The following is a 10,572-nucleotide window of genomic DNA, read 5'->3' as shown; positions in this document are numbered from 1 at the left end:
CAGGCAGTGGTCGTGTATTTTTCTCAAACAGTAGTAGATATTGAAACCGCAAGTGCTTCATTTGGCGATGAAAATTTCACATATAACTTAAGATAAGGTGATCCACTAGCGAGATGAGTCTGCACCATCACCTCCAAGCCACAAGCACCACTGATATCAAATGAGTCATATGTCACGGGATTAGTTGAAGCACAAAATTGATACTTAATAGACGAAACTCTCATTGGCGTTGCTCTGAAGATTTTATGCCTAATTCTTTTACGAAGTTCTATCAAATCTATATTCTGGTTAAAAACCAGTCGCGCTGTGTTCTCCGATAAAAAACAATGTTATTCTCGGTGTCACGGACCTCACCGTCATAGTAAATAACAACACTAATACATTCACTCATTTTCAACCAAATTATCTGTCGAAAGAAATTCAAAAAAAATATTATGCAAAAATATAATGATTCGTATAAATATTAATACAATAAATCAACTTATACCTTCTCAGCTTCTTCAATTTCTATTCTTCTGTACTTCTTCAATTTCTCTTGTTGTAACTTATGCAACAAAAGAATAAAATTTGACTTATTTATAGCCTTAGGTCAAGCAGGATGCACTGTCACCAGCACTACTGAAAAAAGCATCCAGTTGGGAGCTTTTTTCAGTACTTCTGCTGACAGTCAATCCTGCTTGAAGCATTTTTCAACCTATTTTTTCAAAACCATCTTCTCGAAATTATTTTTTTAGAAACAACTGTACAAAAAGAGTGTCTAGTTGGGATCTTTTTTAGTACTTTTGCTGATAGTGCATCTTGTTTGAAGCGTTTTTTAACCTATTTTTTCAGAACCATCTTCTCAAAATTATTTTTTCAGAAACAACTGTACAAAAAGAGCGTCCTGCTAGGAGCTTTTTTCAGTACATTTGCTAACAGTGCATCCTACTTGAAACATTTTTCAACCTATTTTTTCAGAACCATCTTCTTAAAATTATTCTTTCAGAAACAATTGTACAAAAAAAATGTCTAGCTGGGAACTTTTTTCAGTATTTTTTCTGATAGTGCATCCTGCTTGAAGCGTTTTTCAACCTATTTTTTCAAAACCATCTTCTCAAAATTATTTTTTTAGAAGCAACCATACAAAAAGAGCGTCCAACTGAGAGCTTCTTTCAGTAATTTTGCTGGCAATGCATCTTGCTTGAATCATTTTTCAACATATTTTTTATATCCATCTTCTCAAAATTATTTTTCAGAAACAACTATACAAAAAAAGTGTCCAGTTGAGAGCTTTTTTCAGTGCTTTTGCTAACTGTACAAAAAAATCCATCTCGTCAAAATAATTTTTCAGAACACATCACTTACCTATTAAAAAACCCTAAAAGATTAGCACCAAATTTATTTTTTTAAAACCCTAAACCCTAATTTATTTTTCAAAAACCCTAATGCTAAACCCTAAAACCCTAAACCCAAATTTATTTTTTCAAACATCCTAACCCTAAACACTAAAACACTACCCATAATTCCTAAGCCCTAACATGCAAACCCAAAAACCTAGAAAAAATGGGCTAAAGCGCTTCCATGTCAGCTTGTTTTTGCTGACATGACAAAAGCGCTCCCTTTGGAGGTGCTTTTCTGAAATTTCCCCTTAAAACGCTTCCACGTAGGTGCGTTTTGAGTGTTATGGCCTATTCCGATAAATAATGGTTTAATTGGCCCATTTCAATAAATAATATTAGAAATTAGCCTTTTTTTTAGTAAAGAAAACACTAAACGGTTTTTAAAAAATACATTAAAATTATAAAGGTTGTCTATGATTTTAAAACAATTATATTTTTCTAAAAAAATAATAATAACAACTTTTAGATGTTATAAAATTCCTCTACAAACTCATTAATAAATTAAAATATTGTAAATAGAAAACCCGTTAATAATTAAGAAATTAAAATATTGATTATAATAATTTTTAAAAACTGAAAAAACTTTTAAGATATTGGTTACACTAATATTTTAAATAAAATGTTGGTTAAAACAAATAATAATTACAACAATTATTAACTGTTTTTAAAAATAGAAAAAATCCTTTTAAAATAATAAAATAAACATTAAACAGTTTTAAAAATTAAATTAAAATTATAAAGGTTCTCTATGATTTTAAAAGAATTCCATTTTCTAAAAAATAATAATAATAACAACTTTTAGATATTATAAAATTCTTATTAAAAGTTGTTTAGATTTTAAAACTATTTAAAGATGAAAACTTTAGATTATTCTAATTTTACAATTATATTTTCTAAAAAATAATAATAAAAATTTTAGATTTTATAAAATTATCATTATTTTTTTTAGATTTTAAAACTATTCAAAGATGAAAACTCTAGATTATTCTAATTTTAACTTAGTAAAACTGGTCAAAATAATGAAATTAATATATATTTTAGTTTTTAATCAAAACGTATTTAAATAAAAATTAAAATAATGTATTAAAGTTCTTTAAATATGAATTTTGGTTTTATTTTAGTGATTTGAAAAAATTTAGAAGTATTAAAAATTAGGATAAATAATTTCAAGTGTTACATAAACATATCAATTCTAAAAAATAAACTTTTGAGAAATAAAAATCTTATTCAATTTATATTTACATGAAAATATTTAATTAAAACTTTAGAATAGTTGAAAAATAAATACCATTTACACGTTTGTAAAAATTTATTAATTATTTAAAAGCTGTCAAAACCATTATTGTTAAAATATTATTATTCTAATATTAAAATTAGAAAAAGTATATAATACAATACGGTCTTTCATGTTTGTCTTTAATGATTAATTATTTACGTTTAAATTAATGTTTAAAGTCAAATTTTAATTAAAATAAATTTTAATGAAAACACACACAAATTAGGGAAAAGTAGGCATTTTAAGCTAAATATCTTTTATTTTTCAAATTTAAATATTACTACATTTTAAATTATGTATTTATTTTTAATAAAAAACTGCTATAACATGAAAGTTAGTGTGTATATTCAAGAAAAAGTTTCAACTCACGGTAATGAACTCTGTAAATTGACTCACCAATTCATCTTTCAGGGATTACTTTTAATATAGTAATATAGATATGGATATTTATTTAGTTTAAAACTTTATTGTTTTTAAAGTAATGTAACCTTAAAATACAAGTGAAGGATGATTGGCAGATCAGCCTTTTATCCCTAATGCTAGCAACAACTTATCATGGTTATGATAGGTCTATATTTTTGAAAATTGACAACTTAGTCCCTATATTTTTATTTTATGAAATTTATTCTTTTTATCTTTTAGATTTTAAAATTAAAATTAGATTGTTAATACTATTAAATTCTTTTTTAATTCAAGTTAATTATAAAGTCAATTTTTAATTACTTCACTGTCAAGTGAGTACTTTTTTATTTCAAAATGTCACAATAACAAATTTAATAAAAGAATTTACCGGTGTTAATAGTTGAATCGAACTTTGAAATTTGAAAATAAAAGACTAAATTCTATAAAATAAAAGTAAGAGAACTAAATTCCTAAATTTTGAAAAGTACGAGAAGTTCTAACACATTTTAACCCTCATGATAATACAAAAGATAATATTAATAATATAACTTGGAGAGTGACCACTGACTTTAAGGTGTGGTGACTTTGGTTGATAAAGTATTAAAATTTATATTATATTAAAATTTAACATATTTTTTTAAATGCCTTGGATTATTATATTAAACTTTTATTTAATTCAAAATTTTAAAAAATATTAGATAGGATAAGTAGTATAACACCCCTAAAATATATAAGGTTGGATGAAATAAATAACTAAGAAATGACTTAGTCTTGATAGTTATGTAGTTAGTATACTCCTTAAAGATCTTAGATTCTATCCACTCCTCTCTCATTTCTTTTTTTTTTTCAGCAAACTAGGATGAAAGTCACTCTAAAATAAATATCAAATGGAGTGAAAACTTGCCAAGTAAAGGGTAGCAGCCCAATGGTTAAGTACTCTCATTTTCCCTTGCATACTAGGTTTGAGCCATGTCATTCTCTCCCATTTTCCTTTTAATTTCGGTAGAAGGTAAGAAAGGGAAATTACTTTGCAACCCCCTAGATTTTGTTTCATTTTCCAAACCAAAACAGAATTTTATTTCTTCTCCCTCTATTTCTTCCCCATTTTAGTTTTGCTCCCGAATCAAGATCAATCTTCGATTGCAACTCGTTTTCAATTGGAATAATAATCATCGTTAGAAACCCCCTCAATCTGTGCCAAGAAGCGGTAAGTATGCCTTAAATCCTAAAGTTTATCTTAAAACTTTATAGATTTTGTATCTAATGATAATCTTGTGATCGATTAAATGACCTTTCTCACTTTTTCCTCAAAACCCTCGATCATCTTGAAATTTGTTATTAATTCTTACGAAAATGTTGTTTGAAGGACCCGTTTAGGTACCTTGGATCAGATTTGAACATGAGGAATGTCATTCGAGATCCCGATGATAGGTGTGTATTCTTTTACAAGTGAATCGGGGTTTAGGATAAGGCCACACAGTTTACCTCACGAGTGTGTGGACCACACGATCCCATACACGACCATATGCCTCTGAAACGCTAAGATAGTTCGAATCTCACATGACCAAGAACCATCCACACGACATGCCACATGGCCGTGTAACCCCTCCACATGGTCTATAGCATCCCACACAGTCGTATGTCCCCTATTTCTCAGATTTTATAGTTTTACCCAAAAATTTTAAGATTTGATCCATTTAATCCCTGAATAATTTTCGAACTATTTTTAGTTCTTTAATTTATTAAATAGATCCCCTGGTAATATGAATTATGATATAATCCATGAATTAATGGACTGGTTTAATACCATATCTATATATACTTGCATGAATTGTGAACAATACATATGTTTATTGTTTTGGAGTTTGTGATTGCATGTATAGTATGTCGTATGTCACCGTTAAACCGAACATATAAAAAGCATGATTTTTGCTACTAAATTGATCTGTCACAAGCATATTAATTGCTACTAAATTGAATCGTTATGAGCATATTGTTTGTTACTGTATTGTTATGCTAAAAGCATATTAAATGTTACTGTATTGATTTGTTGATCATGTCATATTGCATTGCATGGGATGGGACATTATGAACGGATGAAGCATTGGCATTTTATCTACAATTATTTTGTTGTGTACCCACAGCCATAGGTAGATTCCACTTGCGATGTTTTTCTTGTTCATCCACAACCCTTTGGTAGTTATTACCTGTAAACATGTTTTCCATCCATGGCCATTGGCAGGTTTTACCTGCATTATTTTTGCTATGTACCCACAGCCATATACAGATTCCATTTGTGACATTTTGTTGTGTGTCCACAGCCATTAGCAATTAATCTACAAATCATTGGTGGTTAATCCAAAATATGGTGTGTTGGTGATTGAAGTTCTGGGGAACTCCGATTGTGGTGTGTGTTTGAAAAACCTCTGTTCGAAAATGGTTTTCTGCACGGTGGACAATTAAAATTTTGAAAACCAACCCGATTTGTGATATTTATAGCAATAAACCTTAACCAAATTCATACTTGTGTTTTTGGCTTAGCGAACATTCATTTTCTCAACTTTCAACCAAACGGTCTTCTCCGCTCTTCTTGTGCCATGAACTACTTCGAGTGTGAGCTCAAACCAATTGAATCGAAACACAAAACTAGAAAAAGTTTTCTTTTCTTTTGGGGTGAAAATGAAAATTCTCTCTTCTTAATAAAAACCGATAAAATTTTAATTTCGAAAAAATATATGTAATAGTTGAGAATAAATTCTCTCTATTTTTCGGTAGAATAACAATCTCTAAAAGTTGTGTTCATATCTCTATTGGTTCAATCTATTTATACGAAGAGAAGACAAAACCTTTGTTGAGTTTTAGTGGTTTATTTCAAATAGAAAAACAACATCTTACATAGAATAGGTGTAACGCCCTCCACCAGATCTGATTCGCTGGATCTAGATCTTAGGTGTTATATTTCCATTACAGACTTTTACTTAACTTACTCATACAAAATTTCATTAAGCTTTGCATCTTATTAAGAAATACTATGCCAACTAGCTTACAACTTAGTGTACTATAGATAATTACAATCATTGTGGTAGACCTTACAATTACGAGAGCCTACAAGTGAATGTCATCACTTAATTGTATTACTCTATTTATTTTCACCCTTAAGAGATATTACTAGTTACAAGTGCACTATCATTATGTTTTGTGTACGTTACAAGGACTTATAAATGAGCCTCATGTTTTAATTTGCTTATTCCTATCAATCTCAATCATGCCCACTTAAGCTTGCTTTCTTTTCATAATAGCCCATCTCGCCATTTCATGGTAAAGCTCTGGCATCATCCCTCCTAGCGTAGTATCATACAACTTACCTGTGACATAAAAACACAAAGGTAAGTTTGATAGAACTTGGTGAGTAAACCCTTATTTACCTAAATCTCATCTAAGAACTCTTTTATCCAACTTTTTATCTCTTATCCTTTCACATAAATCTAGTAGATACATCCCTTAGATTCTATTCATTTCATTGTTGGTGCCACATTTCGTTCTAAGATCATAACTTGCATTACCTATCATCGTTACCTTAATTGCATTCTTCATTTTGTTCTTTCGTTATTTCTTAATCATTTTTGTTACGAAGGGTCTTACATACAGAATACCTTTGGTTCACCACTCATGCTAGCACATTCTCGTCTCATTCTTATTACCATGTTACTATATTGGGTTCGCAACATCACCTCTTACAGTTCCTTTCTTTTAGAGTTCGCCATACTTACCATACTTTCAAAAGACTTCATACGTTGTTTATTAGAGTTCACCTAGAATTCCTTTCCTTTCGTTCAGGGTTTGCCATAGAGGCATTCCCTTCAAATGGTTGCCATAATGGTCATTCTTTTAGACTGCACCATGAAGGCATTACTTTTCAGAGATAGCCACAAAGGCTTCTTTATCCAGAGATTGCCACCAAGGCGTCCTTTAAGAGGTTTGCCATGAAGGCTTACCTTTCTGCAGTTTTGCCACAAAGGTATCCTTTACATCAATTACTCACCACCAAGACTTTCCCGTCCAAAGTTTTTCCACAAAAGATTTCCTTTGACAGAGATCGCCACAAATGCTTTTCCTTTCTTAGTGATTTAGGTAATAGGGATTTGCCTAGACTTACACTTAGTGAGGTTTTCCCCTCATCGTCTTGGGACGCATAGAGAACCATATTAGGTAATAAACTTCATTAAATTCTTCCATATAATGCCATAACCCACCAACTATGGTCTTATACAATATGGTATTCTTTCCATATGATGTCATAACCCACCAGTTACGGTCTTACACGATATCATTTTCTTTTTATATGATGTCATAACTCACCAGTTACATCTTACACGATATGGTCTTTAGCGCCATAGCCATGGATTTGTCCTTTCAAAGGTTCGTGTTTTTAATCTCGAAGGACCCCTTTGACGACTCTAGAAACAGACACAGACTCATCATGCATCGGCTTATACATAACAGACATTCTTAAGCTTACTAGACACACATGCACGTCCTATCAAACTCGTTCTTATTTTTAGACATAAGCACACCAAAGTCATTAAGATTCATAAGTCTTTCTTTTCTTATCAAATTCGTCACATAACACTTTACTAGTTTCAGTTCATGCTGTGGCCACTTAGCATAGAAATTTCTAGAAGGCATGCAATGCATGTGAGAGTTAGTTTAGAGACTCACCTAATGACCTCAAAGAGCAACTTAGCCTTTAGATCCATCATTCAACAGGATGCTACAGCCTTTTCTACCTTGTAGAATAGAAATACTTCGTTAGAATTCATTCACAGACATTTTTACCATCATCACAAGCATAGACAAACCCCATAAAAAACCCCTTTCTTTTAATCCTATTGTTCAACCATAGTTAATAGACTTTCTCTTATGGAATTCCACATGCATAGCTGTAATACTTGCCTAAGATATGAAATAATCTTTTGCTTCAGCTTAGATATTTAGTTCTAGCTTAATGATAGAAAACTTCAGTCAGCTTCCAAAGAAAACCACAATACCATTTTCAACGGAAGAACAATGAAGAAGAAGAAAATCCCATTTTCTTAAGTTTATAAATAAATATATATACAATACTTATGTCTTCAAAGTATCACTAGACATGTGTCACATTCTTATAAAATTACCTTTATTAATGGTCTACAGTTGTAAATGAAAATCCAATATTTTATTTACCTGGTTATTCATCTCGTTGATTCTTAACAAACTTACCTTGTAACTTAACTTGTACAGTGCTCTAGACAAGTAAGGCGCACTACACCTCCGGCGTGCACTCATTCTATACTTACTCTCTTTCACTTGGCTTACATCTTATTTCAAATAATATAGAAGTCTGACATTGAACCACCATTAACTTTCACATGTAATGGAATGTGTCCATCATGAGCGCCAAAAGAAATACTTGGGAGGATATTACCACGCTAAATCGACTATTTAGGTCTACACGCTAGAACCTTGAATACACCAAAATTTGGGTGTTACAATAGGACTAGAGTAGACGGCAAACCCTAGTATTCCTACTAGGGTTGCCGCCCCTTCATGTTCATGAGGGGTTTTTGGGCCTCTCTCACATTAGGTCCAATTACAAGTACTTCTTTAGCATTTTTGACCTAGTACTCTATAATGTGATCCAACTTGAATCAATTTTTCTAATTTCCCAAAATAAAATTTAATATTTATATATTAAACAATTTTTTCTTCCCTATTTTTTCCCAACAAAATTTTGACGATTTTACTCTTTGTAAAATTTCGAGAAAATATGTTCAATATTTCACAACTCAACATGTTCACTATGATTGAATGTTTTATTTTCATTTTTAAGCTTCACAATAGTCCAAAAACATACTCATTCTTCTGATCATTTTTAAGTAATACATATAGGATTGCAAATGGACCATTTTCATTTCCATTTTTGGAAAACTACATTCATTTTCAAATGATTCTATTTTTCCATTTTAGAGAAAACCATAATCATTCTGTTCATTTTTATTCAAACACGTAATTCATTTCTAGTTTCAACGAGCTAGCGGAGGGATAGATTAAACATATGTAGTTGAAGCTCAAATGATTTATAATCAATTTCTAGCTTTTCGCCTATTAAATAAACTCATTGAGGAACTGACATATCCAAGTTCTAAGTGGACTGTGTCAAAGCAAGAAATTCCCACTTGTCGTTGAGAATATTTAACACCACTAGCAAAGGTATGGTTCTATTTCATTCGATTCAGCCTTATGCCTATTTCACATGGGACTACAATTTCATTAGAGCGAATAGTCTTATTATTTCACATGGAACCAATGCAGTCAGCTAAAATCCCTGATAAGGCAGAACCAATGGAACCAGTAACCGAACTTGACGTCGCAACCTCAATGTTCAGAACTCATTCGCCTCACCCAGCTCTTCGATGAGCTGTCAGAGTTGATGGACATAATGCAACATATGTAGTGGCAGCAACAAGCTTACTGGAGATATTCAAAAATACCGAATGACTCAATGAGAAGTGCTCTTACGAAAATATATAATGACCATTTATTTTTGTGCCCGAATTTCCAGATTTCATATTTGAACCATGGAGTCCACTATCAAAGAGGGAGCGAAGCGATTCATGCAAAAATAAAGATGATGCAGCAAAAGATGAGTCAAATTCGAAGGGATCTATAAATAAATAAAACGGGGGGATCTTGACTTTATTTTATTTCCGTTCTTAAGTTATTTAATGTTTTAGGATTAGGTTTTATTAGGAATTTTTTTATTTTCGCATAATAAAACAAGAGGTGGAAATCATAAATAAAAATGAACAAGTTGGAAAGTACAAAGTGTGGTAATAGATATATACATGTTTAGGATTGGATCTAGAAATAGCTTGGTACTTAAGCAGTCAAATTGGCTCACCTCCTCTTTTCTAGAATCCTACCTGGTGTATGGTATCTATTCACTTTTAACAATGAGGAGGACATTGTTCATCTTAAGTAGGGGGACCAGAAAATTTAAATTATTTCCTCTCAGAATAATTTTTTTTAGTTATGATTAGGTTATATTTTGTTCAAAAATTTGAAATTTTGTTAAGTATGCTAAACTTCAATGTAAATAAGGTTTGATTATTTCAATAATTGTTATGTTAGCTGAATTATGACATAAACGTATTTTTAATAAAGCATGCAAATCATACCATAAAAATTTTAGTTCCTTAGGAAAGTTAGGCATGCATGAAATTTTAAGTCTCTAGAATTGACGTAGTACTTTCTTGAGGCGAAATCCTAGGAAGCATGGAATGTTGAAAATGATTTAGGCAATTTTTGTTTGGATCGTTTGAGCCTTTCAAGCCAACCTTGATGATTTTTATCCTTTGAAACCCAACTTTAAGACTATATAGCCTAATTTTATTTAAACTCTTGAAATATTTAGCCATCACTTTTCTCTTAATTATCTTTAAATTATCTCAAACACTAGACTCAGTACTATTCAGA

This window comes from Gossypium raimondii, chromosome 3, assembly GCF_025698545.1.
Source record: "Gossypium raimondii isolate GPD5lz chromosome 3, ASM2569854v1, whole genome shotgun sequence".
NCBI classification, from domain to species: Eukaryota; Viridiplantae; Streptophyta; class Magnoliopsida; order Malvales; family Malvaceae; genus Gossypium; species Gossypium raimondii.
The sequence above is the reverse complement of the archived record's forward strand: the minus strand, read 5'-3'. Positions refer to the sequence as shown.